Below are 16,361 nucleotides of genomic sequence, written 5' to 3'. Positions count from 1 at the left end.
ACAATTGTTTGAATCCACACCTGTCAACTGATTCAGATTAGCATGAAAGCATGAATAAACCATGTAGGAGGTTTCATTTGGAAGGGCACATGGACAAATTACAGGTCGAGGAATCACAAGGAGGGGAAATATGAAACACTTGAGGAAGTGGGATCCCCGATGGGAAATTACCAAAGGCAGAAAGCTGAATTGTGGCAGCATCTTTCTTTCACCATGCTATGTTTGCTTGCTCTCTATTTACCTTGACATAGAAGTGGAACAAGGCTCGCTTAAACCGTGTTTGTAAAATGAATAATCTTCCATCGTTGTACAGTTCCTGAAATTCAATAGGAGGCATCCTTTTTCCATTGATGTGTCAGAAACAAAAAGGCGGATACAACTGTTCTCTCTTATGCAGCTAGCGAAGACAGTTATCTTGCGGGACCAGTTGGATAGAAAGGGCTCAGAACATTTTGTTTCATGGAGGACCTTAGGAAGAGATTAAGGATGAACTGACAAGATAGGCACACTCTCCGATCTTTCAAGAACCATTTGAGTTTGGCCATTCTGATTGACTTCCAATTACAAGCAAGGATGCAGGGAAGGTGGAAGGGTAAGAATTGTGGGATATCTTTGTTTCTTCTGGAGGTATTGGTAAGATAGATGTATTTGATTCCTAAATAATTGAATGCAGTTTAGCCAATACATATTGGGTATGTCCATGGGCTATATTATGTGGAAGAGGGAGGATTTCTTTAGTGACTTATGTCTACAGTACATTTCAGTAGTTCACTGTTTAAGTTCTCAAGATACAACAAAGCCAATCTCTTGTAAGGAAGGAGTTGGAGGGGGATGTGGCTTTTTGGAGTTGCTAATCAGGTTAGTTGTGCTATATCCACTGCAATCAGGGCTTTAAAAAGTGTTGAAACTAATATTTGTCTGAAAAGACTCATTAGGCCTTTTCATTGGTGGATTTGGGGGCATTGGGTTGAATATTGAACTAGAACTGTTTAATCCACAGCATCGACTAACTCTATGTGGAACTGTTTAGACTTATGTCACAGATAGATTTGGTTCATGCATTATATTATATGTTTCTTACTTCCGTGCCTATTAATCATCAAACACAATTGTTAGGGAACTGGCTTGCTAATTCACAGTGTAGTTTCGTCTTTTGAACTCGTCTTGTTTGCCAGTTATCCTTTGCTGACCTCCTGATCACTATGTTTTGTCACTGACTCGAGCTAACAGATAGCAAGTTCCGTCAGGGGAAGCGGCCATGCTAGGCAGAGGGCCACTGAAATCAGTTTCTTTCTCTTTCTACCAACAGTAGGAAGGTGATCAGTGTCTCAGACCCAGCAGCCCATTGGATGCTATATTATTACTACCTTTTATCCTGGAAACCTGCCCAAATTGCTTAGGGATCATCTGGAGTGCCTTGGGACATGAAAAGGTCAATGACATGGTCTCAGAGGCTGCTCCCCCCTACCTAACCTCCACTAGCACCAACAGGAAAGTCCCAGAGACCAGGCCGACAGTTGGAATACCGGCATTTGAGAGCTCAGTTGAGAGGAGCATTGCTCTGCCGACATCTTGGTCATGCTCTGTGGCATACACCTTTTTTTAGAAAGGTAAATAAGTAGTTGAGTTCAAATCCAAGAGTGTTGTCCTATGATCCCTCGTAAAGTACGATCGACTAAAAAGGATTGATTTTACTGTTTGGAGCTTTTGTAACTGAGAGCGTGTTGCATTCCAAGATTGTAAACATATGTAATATTATTTTTGCAGAAGTTATGACAACTTTAGAACTGACTTGGCTATCCTTTATTTGTCTGACTTTATCTGCAGACATTTGCTGGCATGACAATTACTTTCTCTATGATGGAGACTATTACCTTCAGCTACAGGGCATGGCTATACGGGTTTGCTCCCTTTAATGGCAACTTTTTCCTGTGTTAGTGGGATAGGACACTTGCATGGTGGGAATAGATTTCCATCTCTGCTCCCATGTGGTCCTGTGGCTGAGGTATAGAGATTACCTCGTTCTGATCTGGTGTGGCTCCTTGACAGAGCTTAGATCATATCATGCCAATATGAGTTCCAACTCTGCAAATGTGGAGCTCAGTTTGACACATAACAGGGCAAAGCAGAGTTTTTAGATCTGGTTATGTTTTGTAAAAGACTATCACCTGGAAATCATGTTCTTTGACAGACCTAAATCCCAAAATGCTGTTCTACTGAATGGAAGTGCACATCCACGAAGATGAGCTGATAGCATCCCCCCACATATTCACAGCACTTTTTGCCCTAAACTTTTGCCGAAAAAACATCGAAACATATGGGAGATGGCTGGGGCAGGGTATATAAGGGGTAGGTTGGGATGGTGTATAGGGATAAATAGGAACCCCACCAAATAAAAATAAATGTGATGATGTTTTTCAGCAAAAATATTTCGGCAAAAAGTTCAGCGGAAAATAAAACGGTTGAAGAATGAACATAGAACCATTACAACACTGTCCCTTCTCAAGCTCTACATAAGGTTGATAGTAAGACACAAGAGTCCCTACTGATTCTCCACAATACAATGGCTAAGAATTCATCCTAAAGTAATATCATTGACCAGGACATGAAAAATATCACATTAATTATTATGTTCAGTAACCACCATCCAGAGATTACCAACATTCTGTCGAAACATGGGCCTTTTCCCTTTTTAGATTCTAAATTCCTGTGTGTCTGCTCTTTCAGCCCATCAATTACTTATCATAAACACCTATGATAGGCAACATAGTTGCTTGAAGTGCTTTTAAAGGATGGTCCAGAGGTCTTGGTGAAGAATCTGCCTCGCGTTCTTTACAATCCCTGTTTTTTCACAAATGTGGTGGCTGCTCAGTCTGCATTCATATTGACCAACCAATCCTTTGTTTCATTATCCGAACTCTAAGAAATACAAGTTTAATTAATTGCCTACCTTCATGTGTTGTAAATGTGGGCTGGCATATATTAGTTCCATCAGTGGGATGTTAAAAGCACATATACAAGAACATGTTTATGCCATCCATAATGTTGACTCTAGATGTCCCAAAACATGAAATTTCATAGAAACATGCATTTGTCAGACTCTAAATATATGAAAACATGTTTTGCCATTCAAAATGTCCCAATACATGAAATTTCATAGAGACATGCATTTGTCAGACCCTAAATATATGAAAACATGTTTTGCCATTCCAAATGTTGGGCCTCTACATAGAGGGGGTGACCTAGATTGACAGCTGCAACACACGCACACATGAGATGACTGTACCGCCTTAAGTAGTAGCTTTGGGGGCCTCAACATTGAACGTCTTTTATCTAGTACTCTGTAAAAAGTATGCTGGTTCTTTTTTAAAGGAGTCCTTGCTTGTTTGTTTCCAACTTCTTTTGCCAATTTAGGGTCCTCCATGTCTTCCATTATCAGGATTTATCTTTTGATTTACCATTAATTGAGTTTGCTTCTGCGTTCTTCCTGGACATACCGTTTCATCATATTATTATATGTGCATTATTGTAGCTTGTTAATGTGTTCCCCTTTTGTCCCTTTCCCTTTTCCTTTTACTATCTGCATGTCATCTTGTATATTATATACTCAGGTATTTATAGCTTAGCTATGTTTTTATAGGTACTATTCCTTAGTTTGAGGTTGAAGTATACTGAAAGTAATTCCATTACTATCTTAACATATGCTGTTTCAGATATTCTTCTTTATAAACTTTACTTTATTCAGAGATACAAGTATTTCAATTTTTTTTAAATATAACATTGTATTGATTTTATTGCCATCAACCATAAAAACCATTCACATTGACATCACATATCGGCAGTATCAACATTTTGGCCTCCCAATGTCTAGTAACCAACCATCTCCCGTCCCACTGTCCAAGAGTATGAAACACAATATAGCTCTTGACTCCCCTCTCCCTATTTGTGCCAGATTTTTCTAGCCTTTTCGGGACATCCTCTTGCTATATATATACACGCTGTTCCATAGTCATGCAAATGTTTGCATCAGCAACCCATTGTGCAAAAAGAGGACACTCCTGGGATCCCCACAACTTAGCATTATTACATTAAATCAGTCCTGTCATTGTGGATAGAAAGAGTTCCTTATAGTGATTAGTGGCCCCCTCCTCACCAATTCCTAACAGTAACAGCTTAGGGTCCAGTGGCACTTCTCGTCCCAACACTCCCTCTAGTTTATCGCAGCATTGCTGCAGTAGGGTTGGACCTGGGGCATTCCCATAGTGTATGGATAAACGTGCCCACCTCCCTGTGACAGCGTAGGTAGTTAGGGTTGGTAGCTCGATCCCAACGATGCAACGCGACTCTGGGATAGTACAAAACCTTGAGTTGTATCAGACGTAGTCTAGGGGAGATTGCAATCTCACGTGAATACATCAGTGCCACTATCCAGTCCTCTGGTTCAATGATCCCCACATTCACCTCCCATTTCAATTTAAGATTAGACAACTCTGGTGTCACGAAAACGGTTATAAAATTGTACATTGTGGAAGTGACCTTTGTGGGCATACGGTCCAACAGAACATTTTGTTCCAGTGTGCAGTGCGTGGGTGAGTTGGAGGTAGCGATAGTGTTCTGTGCCCGGGAGACCAAATATACCTTGCAGTTCTTCAAAAGGGGTTACCTTTCCTCACGTAAGTATATTACCAACCGTCCCAATCCCATCCGCCGCTCATTCCGACCAGACCGGCAGTTTGTTTGTTTCAGGTAGGTTAGCGTTCCTCCATAGGGTTTGTACCGGGGTTGCTTTGTTGTTCCAGCCTATATGCTTGTGGGGCTCCCTCCATATTAGTGTTATGTGTATTGCCATCATCCGGGGGGCGGGAGAGGGCTACAAAGGGGTTTGTAAAGATTCTTGAGTGGCAACATATCCTGGGGCCCCCTGACCTCGGCCCGAATGCTTAGTAGTTCCTGGTCACCATGAAGGATGTGGTTAAGGACTATCATCTGGCTTGCTCAATAGTATGATTGAAAATGTGGTAGTCCTATCCCGCCCTCCTAGATCGAGCGCTGTAGTGTACGAAGAGCTATTCATGGATGTCCCCCTCCCCACAGGAGAGCTCTCAGGATACCCTATAGTTTATGAAACTCCAGTACATGGATTCGCACAGGGGCTTTTTGCATAAGGTATAAAAAATGTGGCAGTGCAAGCATTTTGAAAAGGGCTGGCTGCCCAGTAGGGTCAGTGGAAGCAGTGTCCAGTGCCGGACATAAGTGGCAAATCGTTCAGTAACTGGGTACAAGTTGTGGGTTAGACATTCAGAAAGGTCTGCTGCCATCTGTATCCCCAAGTAGCGGAAATGATCATTTTCCATACGGTATGGGTAGCTTGGGGGGAGTGCGTGATCTGCTCCTTTGATTGGGAAGAAGATCGATTTGCTCATTTGCTCCAGTTGACTCATAGCCCACTGAATGCCCCCTACTACTCTAGTATTCGTATTATAGTTGGACAGGAGCGGACCGGGTCACTTAAATATATCAAAAGGTCGTCTGCGTATAATGATACCTTGTCCTCTCCACTGTCGGGTCATCGAAATCCCATCCACGAGTCTATTTGACGGAGCAGTTCAGCAAAGGATTCAATAGCCATTGCAAACAGCAACTGTGACAGAGGGCACCCTTGACACGTGCCCCTTTCCAACGAGAACGTTCTGGAAGGCCACCCATTAACCCTGACTTCCGCCAGTGGAGAATCAAATAATAATTGGACCCAACCCAGAAAGGTCTCCCCGAATCCAATCCTTCACATAATTTCCCAGAGGCTCTCCCACATAACTGAATCAAAAGCTTTCTCGAAATCAAAAGGTAGTAATGCAAGGGGTTCTCGAAGGACCAGTGCCCTCTCCAGCAGCAGATGTAGTTGGCAGATATTCATACGTGTCGACCTATATGGCATAAAGCCACATTGATACGAGTGAATGAGAGAAGAGATCACTGTTTGCAGTCTAGCCGCTAGTACCTTTGCAAGAATTTTTCTTTTTGCTATTAATCAATGAAATTGGTATGTATGAGCTGCAATGTTCAGGAGGTTTCCCCGGTTTGGGAATAACGACAATGTTAGCTTTGCATAGATCAGGGGAAAGGATTCCATGTTCCCTACAATGGAGGAACATTTTATGTAGCTGACTAGCCATTGCATCCCCTCCCAGTTTTTTCACGTTTTGATAGGGAAGCCATTGGGACCCTGCGACTTGCTTGAGTTTGACTGGGAGATAGCCGTCGCAATTTAAGATTCTGTAATGTCTTTATCGAGCTGTGCTTTTTGGATCTCGGATAGACAGGGGAGTGTAATGCTATCAAGCAGGGTGCTATTTATCGGTGCGGCTGGACTCTTGTACAATGCAGCATAGTAATCTGCAAACGCTTCAGCGATTTCACGATCAGTTTGTACCTGCCCAGTTTGTACAGTCCCAATCTCCCTAACATGGCGGTGTCTTTCATCTCGTTGTTTCAGCCATGCCAATATCTTGCCGGCTTTGTCCCCGGATTCGTAAATACATGTGCGCATTCCCGAATGGAACTGTTTAGCATTGTATAGGGTAACATTTAAGAGGCGTTCTCTGGCTATCAGGAGCGACCGATGCATTTTGGGTGACCCTATTAGTATATGTTTTGCCTCCCTTTCAATGACTTCCTTCTCTGTATATGTCACTGCAGATGCGCCTTTTTATGGGCGGATATCTAGGAGAACGTCTCTCCTCGGAGCACCGCCTTATACGCTTCCCATAGCACGCCTGCGCTGTCAACAGTATTGTTATCAGTTTCCAAATAGGTGGTCGTTTTGTCCTGGATGTGGTCAATAAACTCTGTAAAGCCTAGGTAGTAGCTATTTAGTCGCCATGAGGGGTGTGCGGTGGGTCTGTTTGTCTTCAGTTCTAACAGTAGGGGTGAGTGATCAGAGATTCCTCGGTGAAGCAGGTTCGCAGTGATTACTCTGTGTGCATCTAGTGTTGGGAGAAAGAAATAGTCCAGCCTCGAAAGGGAGGCATGGACCCCGGAATGAAAGGAATAGCGACAATCTAATGGGTGGAGTTCTCGCCACACATCACTTAGAGCAAGAGCAGAGTCAAAGGCCGCCAGTTTTGTTTGTGCTTTGGGATTTCTACCATGCACATGTGTGCGATCTAGTGTTACATTCATGACATCATTGAAGTCCCCACTTAGGACCCACAGGTCTAGTCGATGGGCAGTAAGTATAGTATGATGTCATCAAATAGTTCTGCGGTGAATGGTGGGGGGCATATATTGCAAGTATTGCTAAAGTTTCTTCCCATATTGTCCCTTGGAGCAGCACAAACCTACCCCTGGGGGTCTTGTTCGACCAGGGATATAGTGAAGGGAAGCCGTTTGTGAAGTAAAATCAAGACTCCACTAGAGCCCATAGAAAAGCCTGCATGAAATGCGGTGCGATAATTCGTTCTCCGAAAGAGGGTGCATGTTGTGCCCTCCAGATGTGTTTAGGTGAGGAGAGAAATGTCAGGGGAATGTCTTTTGAGAAATTGAGTGACAGACGTCACTTAATCCCTGAACCCAGGCCATTAACGTTTCATGTGAGGAGCCTAAAAGATATCTTACCATCCGTTGCCATTCCGAACCCAGGATTATAGGGTATATCTGACAAGTATTTCAATTTTTGATAAATCCAATACTATACCAATGGTGTTTTAATATGGAGCAACTTGTGTCCCTCCTTCACCAGTGATCAGCCGTCTAGTCCTCATGGGGCTTTAATTCATCCTCTAAAAACATGACTCTCCTTGCCACCTGTTTGCATCAGAATTTCCCCAGCAGGATCATGGGGTTGGATGTGGCTGAAGAGTTTTTTTTCTTTTTTATTAAAATTATGTAGTTTCTTGGAAACTTTTCATTTATCAAACATTCTTAAGTTCATACTGTAGATCAGTTAAATTAGCTGTTCGAATTGCTAATGCAGTTCATTGCGTTAATTTTAAAACATTTCATAGAAATTGCACTATTGTGAAGAGGAGTTTATTCGCGTGTCTATTCATGATTTTTGCCCATCTCGTTTCTGTATCCATTTCAGTTTGAGATCTTAAAGAAGGCTCCAAACATCTGTCTTTTTTCATTTAGTTCTGGAAATTTCATTGTGAAATGGTAGATTGTTTAACGTTCTTTTGTTTTGCAGAAATGGCAATTTGCTTCCTCTGGTTCTAGTTTTTTTGTCACAGCTAGATAGTCTCTGGTCCGGAGAATATTAAATCTAATTCTCATGTATGTTGCTCTTATTGATGGGTCTGGAAAGTTTGTGAGGTACATTGGTGTTTTGTTGATTGCTCGGATATCCGTAAGGCTAGTGATGTTTCTTGTGATACCACTAAACGTCCTTATCCAGTCATTTGGCCCCAGGCCAAGGGCGACTCCTATAGTGCGGCTCCCTGTGTGTCTGCAGGTGTCCGCAGGGGACGCCAGTCGCCAGTTCCACCTGTTCCTGCTCCCCGGCCCACCCCTCCACTCCTGGTTACATCCGCACACGGGGCCTTGCCTCACCATACACACAGTTGAGGTAAACTATGGTGCTATTTCTCCCCTCGCAGGATTCTCAAACTTAGGTGGCCCGGTACCTAATACGCTTTACTGTTTGCTCTGAACTGTGGCATACTAGGGTGCTTTTTCTCCCCTCGCAGGATTCTCAAATTTAGGTGGCCCGGTACCTAATACGCTTTACTGTTTGCTCTGAACTGTGGCATACTAGGGTGCTTTTTCTCCCCTCGCAGGATTCTCAAATTTAGGTGGCCCGGTACCTAATACGCTTTACTGTTTGCTCTGAACTGTGGCATACTAGGGTGCTTTTTCTCTCCTCGCAGGATTCTCAAATTTAGGTGGCCCGGTACCTAATACGCTTTACTGTTTGTTTGCTGTAATTGTGGTAACGTGTGCTTGCCGCTCACTTCCTGTCTGCGTGCTCTCGTTTCGTCTGTCTCCCCCCCTCCCTCCTACTCCATGGTGCTCTCTGTCTCACCTATCTTCTCTAACTGCTTCTCCATCGACTATCCTGCTCTCCTCACTAAATCGGGTAGGAAAAAGTTTAAAAATGACATCCTGGTCTCCAACCCAGGCCTCCCTATCGCTGACACCTACACTAATGCCTGCTCTAAGGAAACTCTCACTGACATCCTCTTTTTCGTGCCTTCGCCCAACCTATGGACCCTTCATATGGGCTCTGTGCTCTCTCCTTTCTCCTCCTCTCCCATTAATGGTGGCACCCGTTGGGATGTCCTATTGGCCCCCTTCCGCTCCTCTAAGGCCATCATTAATGTCTACGCTAATGGGACCATCTTGGTCCAAGGCCCCCAGGCCAACCTTCACCTCTTCGATAGACGCTTCCCACACCTCCATCAACTTCCTCCCTCTCCTGCTGTCCCCCCTCCTCTATCCTTGGCTACCTTGCCTCTACCCTCCCTCCCTGCCCCCTCTCGTGCTCCTTCTTTACCTCCTTCCTCAATACCTCCGCAGGGCGTACCTCTGATCTGTACCCCTCCCCGGAAGTTCTTCAAGGATGGCAGCCTTCTCCACATTGCCACTCTAAACACTCGCTCTGCCATCAAGCACTCCTCCGATATCTGTCACCTTCTTGAGGAACTGGACCTCGACGTCCTCTGTCTCACTGAGACGTGGTTCACAGCCTGCTCTGCCACCAGCTTTGACACACTCCTACCTGACGGTTACAAGATCCTCTCCATGCCCAGGCCTAACCGTGCAGGAGGTGGTGTTGCCCTTATCTTCCCTGAGTGGATTCCTGCCACTGTCACTCCCACTCAGACCTACTCCTCTTTTGAATGTCTTGTCTGCCGACTCTCTCTCTCTCCTAGCCATTCCCTTACCGTGGCTACTATCTATCGGCCACCTGGTCAAATTTCCTCCTTCCTCTCTGAGTGGGCTGACCTCTCCTCCTCACTCCTGTCCTCAACCACTCAACTCCTCCTTCTTGGCGACTTCAACATCTACCTTGATGCCTCCAGTCCCCCCACTTGTCTCTTTCGTGACCTCTGCGACTTTCTCTCTCTCTATTCTCCCGTCTGGGCCTACTCACTCTGCTGTGCACACTCTTGATGCTCTGATCTCTTCTGACCTTCCCCTCTCCGTCCCTCTCTCCACTCCTCTCTCCTGGAGCGATCACTTTCTCCTATCCTCCCACCTCACCCTCCCTACCCCTCAGGCAAAGCCACCCTCTTCACTGCCACCCACCTTCTCGGTCATCCGACCCATGAAGCGTGTGTCAGTTGAGGCTTTTGCTGCTACCTTCTCTCCCCCCCCTGCCCCTTCGGCTGACTCCCACCCTGACACAGCCCTCTCCATGCTCCACTCTGCTATATCTGCTACTCTTGCTATCCTTGCCCCCGTCATGAGAATCCGCCTGAAGCCCAAAGCCAAATGTAACTCCTGGTATGACTCGGATCTCGTCACCCTAAAACGCAAGTGCAGGGTTGCTGAGAGGAAATGGCGTGCTTCATGTTCATCCTCTGACAAACTGGCCTGCCGCCTGCTTCAAAGGCAGTACCGGCTCTCCGTTCTCACCAAGAAGAGAGCCCTTATCCAAGTCCGCATCTCTGCGGCATCAAACAACTCCGCTGAACTCTTTAAAATCTGCAAGGAGCTGGCCAACCCTGTTGCAGTCTCTACCTCTCCTGTCCCCTCCCAGGCCCTCTGCACTGCACTGGCCTCTCACTTCATCTCTAAAACTCAGGACATCCTGTCCTCGCTCTCCTCCTCTCACCTCCCTCCCTCCCTACCCGGCTCTTCCTCTGGCCCTTCTGCGGTCAACCCTCCTCCCTCTTTCTCTGCCTTTCCACCCTTCTCTGCTGACGAGGTTTCCAGACAAGTCCGATCAATGAAAGTCTTGTCTAAACAGGTTCACCCCTGTTCCTCCAAAACTATCAAGGACCACATCGACTCCCTGGCTCCTGCCCTGGCTGACTTTTGCAACCACTCCTTCGCCTCTGGAGTCTTCCCTTCCCCCCTCAAGCACTCCCTTGTGCACCCTCTTCTCAAGAAACCCTCTTCCGACCCCTCCTGCCCGGCTAACTATCGCCCTATCTCCATCACTCCCTTCCTGGGCAAGCTCCTGGAGAAACTGGCCATCTCCCAGCTTAACCTCCATGCTGAATCTGTTGGTAGTCTTCATGACCATCAATCTGGCTTCAGAGCTGCCAGAAGCACGGAAACTGCTCTTCTGAACATCCGTGAAGACCTGCCCCTGAACCTCGATTCCAACACTCCATGTGTTCTCATTCTGCTCGATCTCTCCTCTGCCTTTGACACTGTCAACCATGCCATCCTGCTCAACCGTCTCCGGGAAAACCTGGGTATCACTGGTCAGGCTCTGGCGTGGCTGACCTCTTTCCTTTCAAATCGACCCTCCCAGGTCCAACTGGGGTCCTTCCTCTCTGACATCTTTTTCTCCACCTGTGGTGTCCCCCAGGGATCTAATCTCTCTCCCTGGCTGTTCAACCAGTATCTGGCTCTCCTTGCCCACCGCATCGCCGCTCTCTGCCCTAATTTCCAGTGCTATGCGGACGATACCCAGCTCATTTTCAGGCTACCCTCAGCCTCCCCCTCTCCTTCCCTCATCTCTGACTGTCTGTCTGCTATCCAAGAATGGTGTGCCGCCAATGACCTCTGCCTTAATGCCAGTAAGACTGAGATTCTACTCATCGGTACTCCCACTCCCTCCTTCCCTGCAGCTCTCTGGCCTGCCTCCCTTGGCCCCCTCCCTGCTCCTACCTGCAAGGCAAAAAACCTTGGGGTCATCTTCGACTCCACACTCTCCTTCTCTCCTCATATTTCTGACGTCGCCAAGAGGTCACACTACCAGCTGCACCTCCTCAGAGGTATTCTTCCCTTCCTCTCCTTCCCCCAGAAGCTCACTGTCTCCCGAGCCCTTGTTCTCTCGAAGCTGGATTACTGTAACAGCCTCTATCTTAATCTGCCTGCCTCCACTCTCCGCCCTCTGCAACTCATCCATAACAGAACTGCGAGACTTGTCCTTGGCCTCAAGCCCAGGGACCGTATCTCTCCAGGACTGAAATCTCTACACTGGCTCCCAGTGGCTGCGAGGATAAAGTTCAAAACCCTCTGCATTGTCCACAAGGCCTTCTGAGGCCTGGGTCCTAAATACCTTCAACTCTCTCTTCCCAAATATCTTCCTCCCCGAGCCCTTCGCTCATCCGCCTCCAACTCCCTCATGGTCAGCCGCTTCTCGAAGCAACGAGCTGGGGGTAGATCTCTCTCCGCGGCAGGGGCCTCCCTCTGGAACAGCCTTCCTGCCTCCCTGAAACTTGAGGAGAACCACCTCCGGTTCCGGAAGCACCTCAAAACCTTCCTCTTTGCTTCTGCTTTCTCTCTCCCTCTCCCCTGCTGAACAGCTAATTAATTCTTCACTAAACTGCACTGATCCTGCAACTGGAGCACTCTAAACTGCCTTCGGTCCTGGTCCCAGTCACTGATCCCCTGGAAACCCTCTGCACTACTGGACTGTCTCTGTATCCCTACAGCCCCCCCCTTCCCCAGCACTTGTTCTGCACTTACCTTGCACTTGCCACTAGCTGGCCCTTTTTTATTTATTACTTACGCCACTTACCTTTACTGCACTTCCCCCCCTCCCCTTCCCCTTGCACTTTTCCCCCCTCCCCCACCCCTGCACTTGACGATCTGAATGACACCTGGCCTAGTAGGATCGTTTGTTTTGTCTCCCCTTGTTCCTCCCCTCCCTGCCTCGTTGCGCCTTGAAACACCTGTGTATAGGCGCGTTACAAATACCATATCATATCATATCATATCATTTGTCATTATTTGTTTCTTTGTGTGTTGGGGTCTTTTTATGAGCATTTCTGTTGTGATATCTTCAGCTTCCATCAGTTGGAATAGACCTTTTTTCCACGACTTTAAAACTGAGTTGTTCATGGCTAGTTCCTGTTCTCTGAGAATGTCAATTGCAGGTATTCTGTTGTTTGATAACACTTTACATAGAATATCTAGTTTTTTCCATTTTGCGGATGCCATCGATGGGTGGCAATTTCGTGGCGTATTCTGACCATCGGGTATGAGGCTGGTAAGCTCAGAATCTTTCGCTAGAAAGCGCCTTCTAGTCTTAGCCACGTAATGTCCTGTATTTGCATCATTGACTGGCTTCCATATGTGATCGTTGTTAGATCCTTTTGTTTGTAATATGCGAGTATTAGTTTCATTGAAGATTTTCTGTATTTTCGATGTATTACACAACCTTGTCTTGCTAGCGATTGTGTCTTGGCCTCCAAATTTCCAATCCATTGTTTCTCGGTTGTTGACTGATTTATGGTTATACCTAAGTATTTATATGTTGTAACTTCGTCAAGTCAGCTTCCATTGATTGATAATTTTAGAGGTTTTGCGGTTTGGATTTTTTTTTTGCCAAGGACATCACTTTAGTTTTATCGCTGTTTATCTTCAGTTCGTTTTTTCCATGTACACACTTAATAGTTGTAAACTTTCCTGTAGTCCAGCGGTGTCTTGTCCATCAGTATAATGTCGTCCGTGTACATCATTAATGGAACTGGGATTGAATTTATTTTTGGTGGATTCAATGTTTCACTTTTGGTCTCTGCTTCTATGTCATCAGTGTATGCGTTTTAGAGCGTAACTGCCAATGGGAAACCTTGTTTCAATCCGTTAGTAGTTTTGATATTCGGAGTAGTCTTGCCTTTTTTTTTGTCATTCTTACTGTTATCGAGGTATTTGTGTAGAGTTGCTTGATTGGTTCTAGTAATTCAACTGGACAGCTCCATGTTCTTAGTTTTCTCCATAATTTTTGTCTTGGTATTGAGTCGAACGCCATATGCAGATCAACAAAGGCCGCGTGTACATTGGTCTTCTTTTTTATTGCTGCCTGTTTAATTAAGTTTAGCAATAATAGTTTCACATTTGTGCCTACATTTGCGGTAAAGCCTGTTTGCCTGACCGCAAGGTGATTATTCTCTGTTGCCCATTGGGTTCATTTTTTTTTTGTAGTGATGATGCCAGTAGTATGTGGTTTAGGGTCATTTGTTCGAATCAAACGGTTTGAACAGACAAACTTTCGAAACAAAAGTTTTGAAATAAAAAAACATGCTATCTTTAACATGGAAAGTGCATTTTGTTTGAAACCAATCCAGCGACAATAGTCATGGATTGGTTTCAACTGAAATGCACTTTTACATGTTAAAAGTAGCATTTCACTGCCTTTTTGTTTGTAACGTTGAAACTTTACATGGAGCTGTCCAGTGCTGAAATTACAGGACTGGACAGCTCCATCTAACGTTTCAAAGTGTTTTGTGTATTTTGGCAGTTAAATGCCTTTTTTTAAACTTTGAAACGTTACATGGAGCTGTCCAGTTCTGTAATTTCAGCACTGGACAGCTCCATGCAACGTTGCAAGGTTTTAGTGTATATTAGGGGGGTCCCCCCAGCCCTCCATCCCAACCCCCACGCCACCCTCCCACCCCCAACCCTAACCCAAGTCCCAACCCTAACCCAAGCCCCAACCCTAACCCCATTTTTGTAAGGCAAACTTTCGAATTTTTTTCCATCAAATTGTCATTCAAAACATTTGTATTTTGAAAAAAAAGATTAGATAGTTTCCCTTTCAAAACTTTTTTAATTGAACAAATGACTGGACACCACAGTTTGCCCAGGGGACCCAATAGCGCTATGGGTCTGAAGTTCCGAGGGTCCTCCCTTGGTCCTTGCTTATATAACGGTATTATCGTTGCTTGTTTCCAGGACTGAGGGATTTGGTTTGTTGTGTTGATTGCTGTGAGGATTAAATCCATTATACTTGCCCATAGCTCAGGCTCTTTTCTGATTGTTTCATTTGATAGACCATCAGGTCCCGGGGCGCGTGAGATGTTCAATTTTGTTATCATCTCTATAAGGTCTTGTTTTTCGTATTCAATATACCATCTTGTTGTGACTTGCTGTGGTTCGTCCTCCATGTCCATGTTTCGGTTTGCGCATAGTGTAGAGAAGTGCTTGATCCATTGTTGTTCATTAACATTGGCTGTCATGTCTTGTTGTTTCTTGGCATTATTATTTAGTAAATTCCAAAGCTCCCCTAAATTGTGCGTTTTGTAGGTTTCCATTATTGCCTCGGCGTCTTTTTGCAACATTATGTGGATATGCAATTTTTTTCAGTTTACATATGACTGTCTTATTTACTTATTTTTGTTGGTCAAAGTTCTGACTGTTGTTTGATATCAGTCTTCGAATTCCTTTTCTCATCTCCTTTTTCTTTTCTACTAGCTCAGCATTATATGAGTGTTGATTCAGTTTAATTTTGTTGTTTTTTTTCCTTTAAGATACGATTTTAACAGAAAATTGTAGTTCAGTTTTTCTGTATCAGTAGTTAGTGGATGTTGAAGATTTTGTGTGAGTAGTTACATTTCCACTTCGTTTATTTGCAACCTCAAGTTTTTTCCTGTGGTTTCCAAAGGTAGGCATGTAATCGGATTTCTAGGTTCTGATAAACCGTGTCCTTCTGCTGACAGTTGGTAATGGTCACTGGATGATGTCAAGTCACTCTTGATTTCCCTAATTGAGTCTCTCAGTTCTTCTGATAAGTAGATATAATCAGTGACTGCTGGGGAGTTCCCTCTTTTCCATGTTGGTATAGTTTTTCCTTCAGTGTCAATTGGTTGTTTTAGGAGTGCCAGGTTTCTGATATTTATTTCTTTTTGCCACCTCCTTGCTCTCATGGTTAGATCTTCATTTTTTGCTAATATACCTTTCTCTGTGTAGAGATGTATATTCAAGTCTCTGCATATGATGAATTCCACTTGTGTGTATTTTGTTCTGGTTTCATCAATTTTTAGGAAGATTCCATCGATGAAAGTGTTGTCATTGATTGTGGCCGGATTCCAATATACGTTCATTAGCGAGATGACACATTCCAGGTTGTTCTTACTCCATTTCCTTTCTTGTTCTTGTTGTACAATTATTATTATATTCTGGGTGCAATGGTTGATGTTAGCGTAAGTCACGATGTTCTAATTTGGGACAATTTTTATCAGTGTAAGTAAACCTGATGAGGGTCTGCCTTCAGCTCCTTTAGTAGCTGGATTTAGCATTGTAATATATCCATCGCATGCTGGTGTTTCCCTAAGCCACGTTTCCTGTAGGCAGATGATAGTGAATTTTTCAAGTTAATTTTTCGGTTGATCAAAAAGGTGTTTGTTTCCTCTTGTATTGCAAGTACATATCGACCATGTGGAGTCGATTTTCTTTGATTGTTCTCGTAGAGAGTTTCTTCTGAGTGAAAGCTGTCATAAATTTGTTGGAATGGGTAGATTTCA

The 16,361-nt window shown here is 44.7% G+C and overlaps 1 protein-coding gene across 1 annotated transcript in view; it reads left to right on the top strand.

The window, feature by feature from the left end:
- Nucleotides 1-16,361, top strand: part of LOC138505078 (mucin-5B-like) — a 2,064,041-nt gene that overhangs the window by 107,031 nt on the left and 1,940,649 nt on the right. The gene's annotated exons all lie outside the window — the stretch shown is intronic.

This window comes from Ambystoma mexicanum, chromosome 11 (assembly GCF_040938575.1).
Source record: "Ambystoma mexicanum isolate Mex_15411 chromosome 11, UKY_AmexF1_1, whole genome shotgun sequence".
Lineage (NCBI taxonomy): Eukaryota > Metazoa > Chordata > Amphibia > Caudata > Ambystomatidae > Ambystoma > Ambystoma mexicanum.
This window is presented reverse-complemented; position numbering and strand designations above follow the sequence as displayed.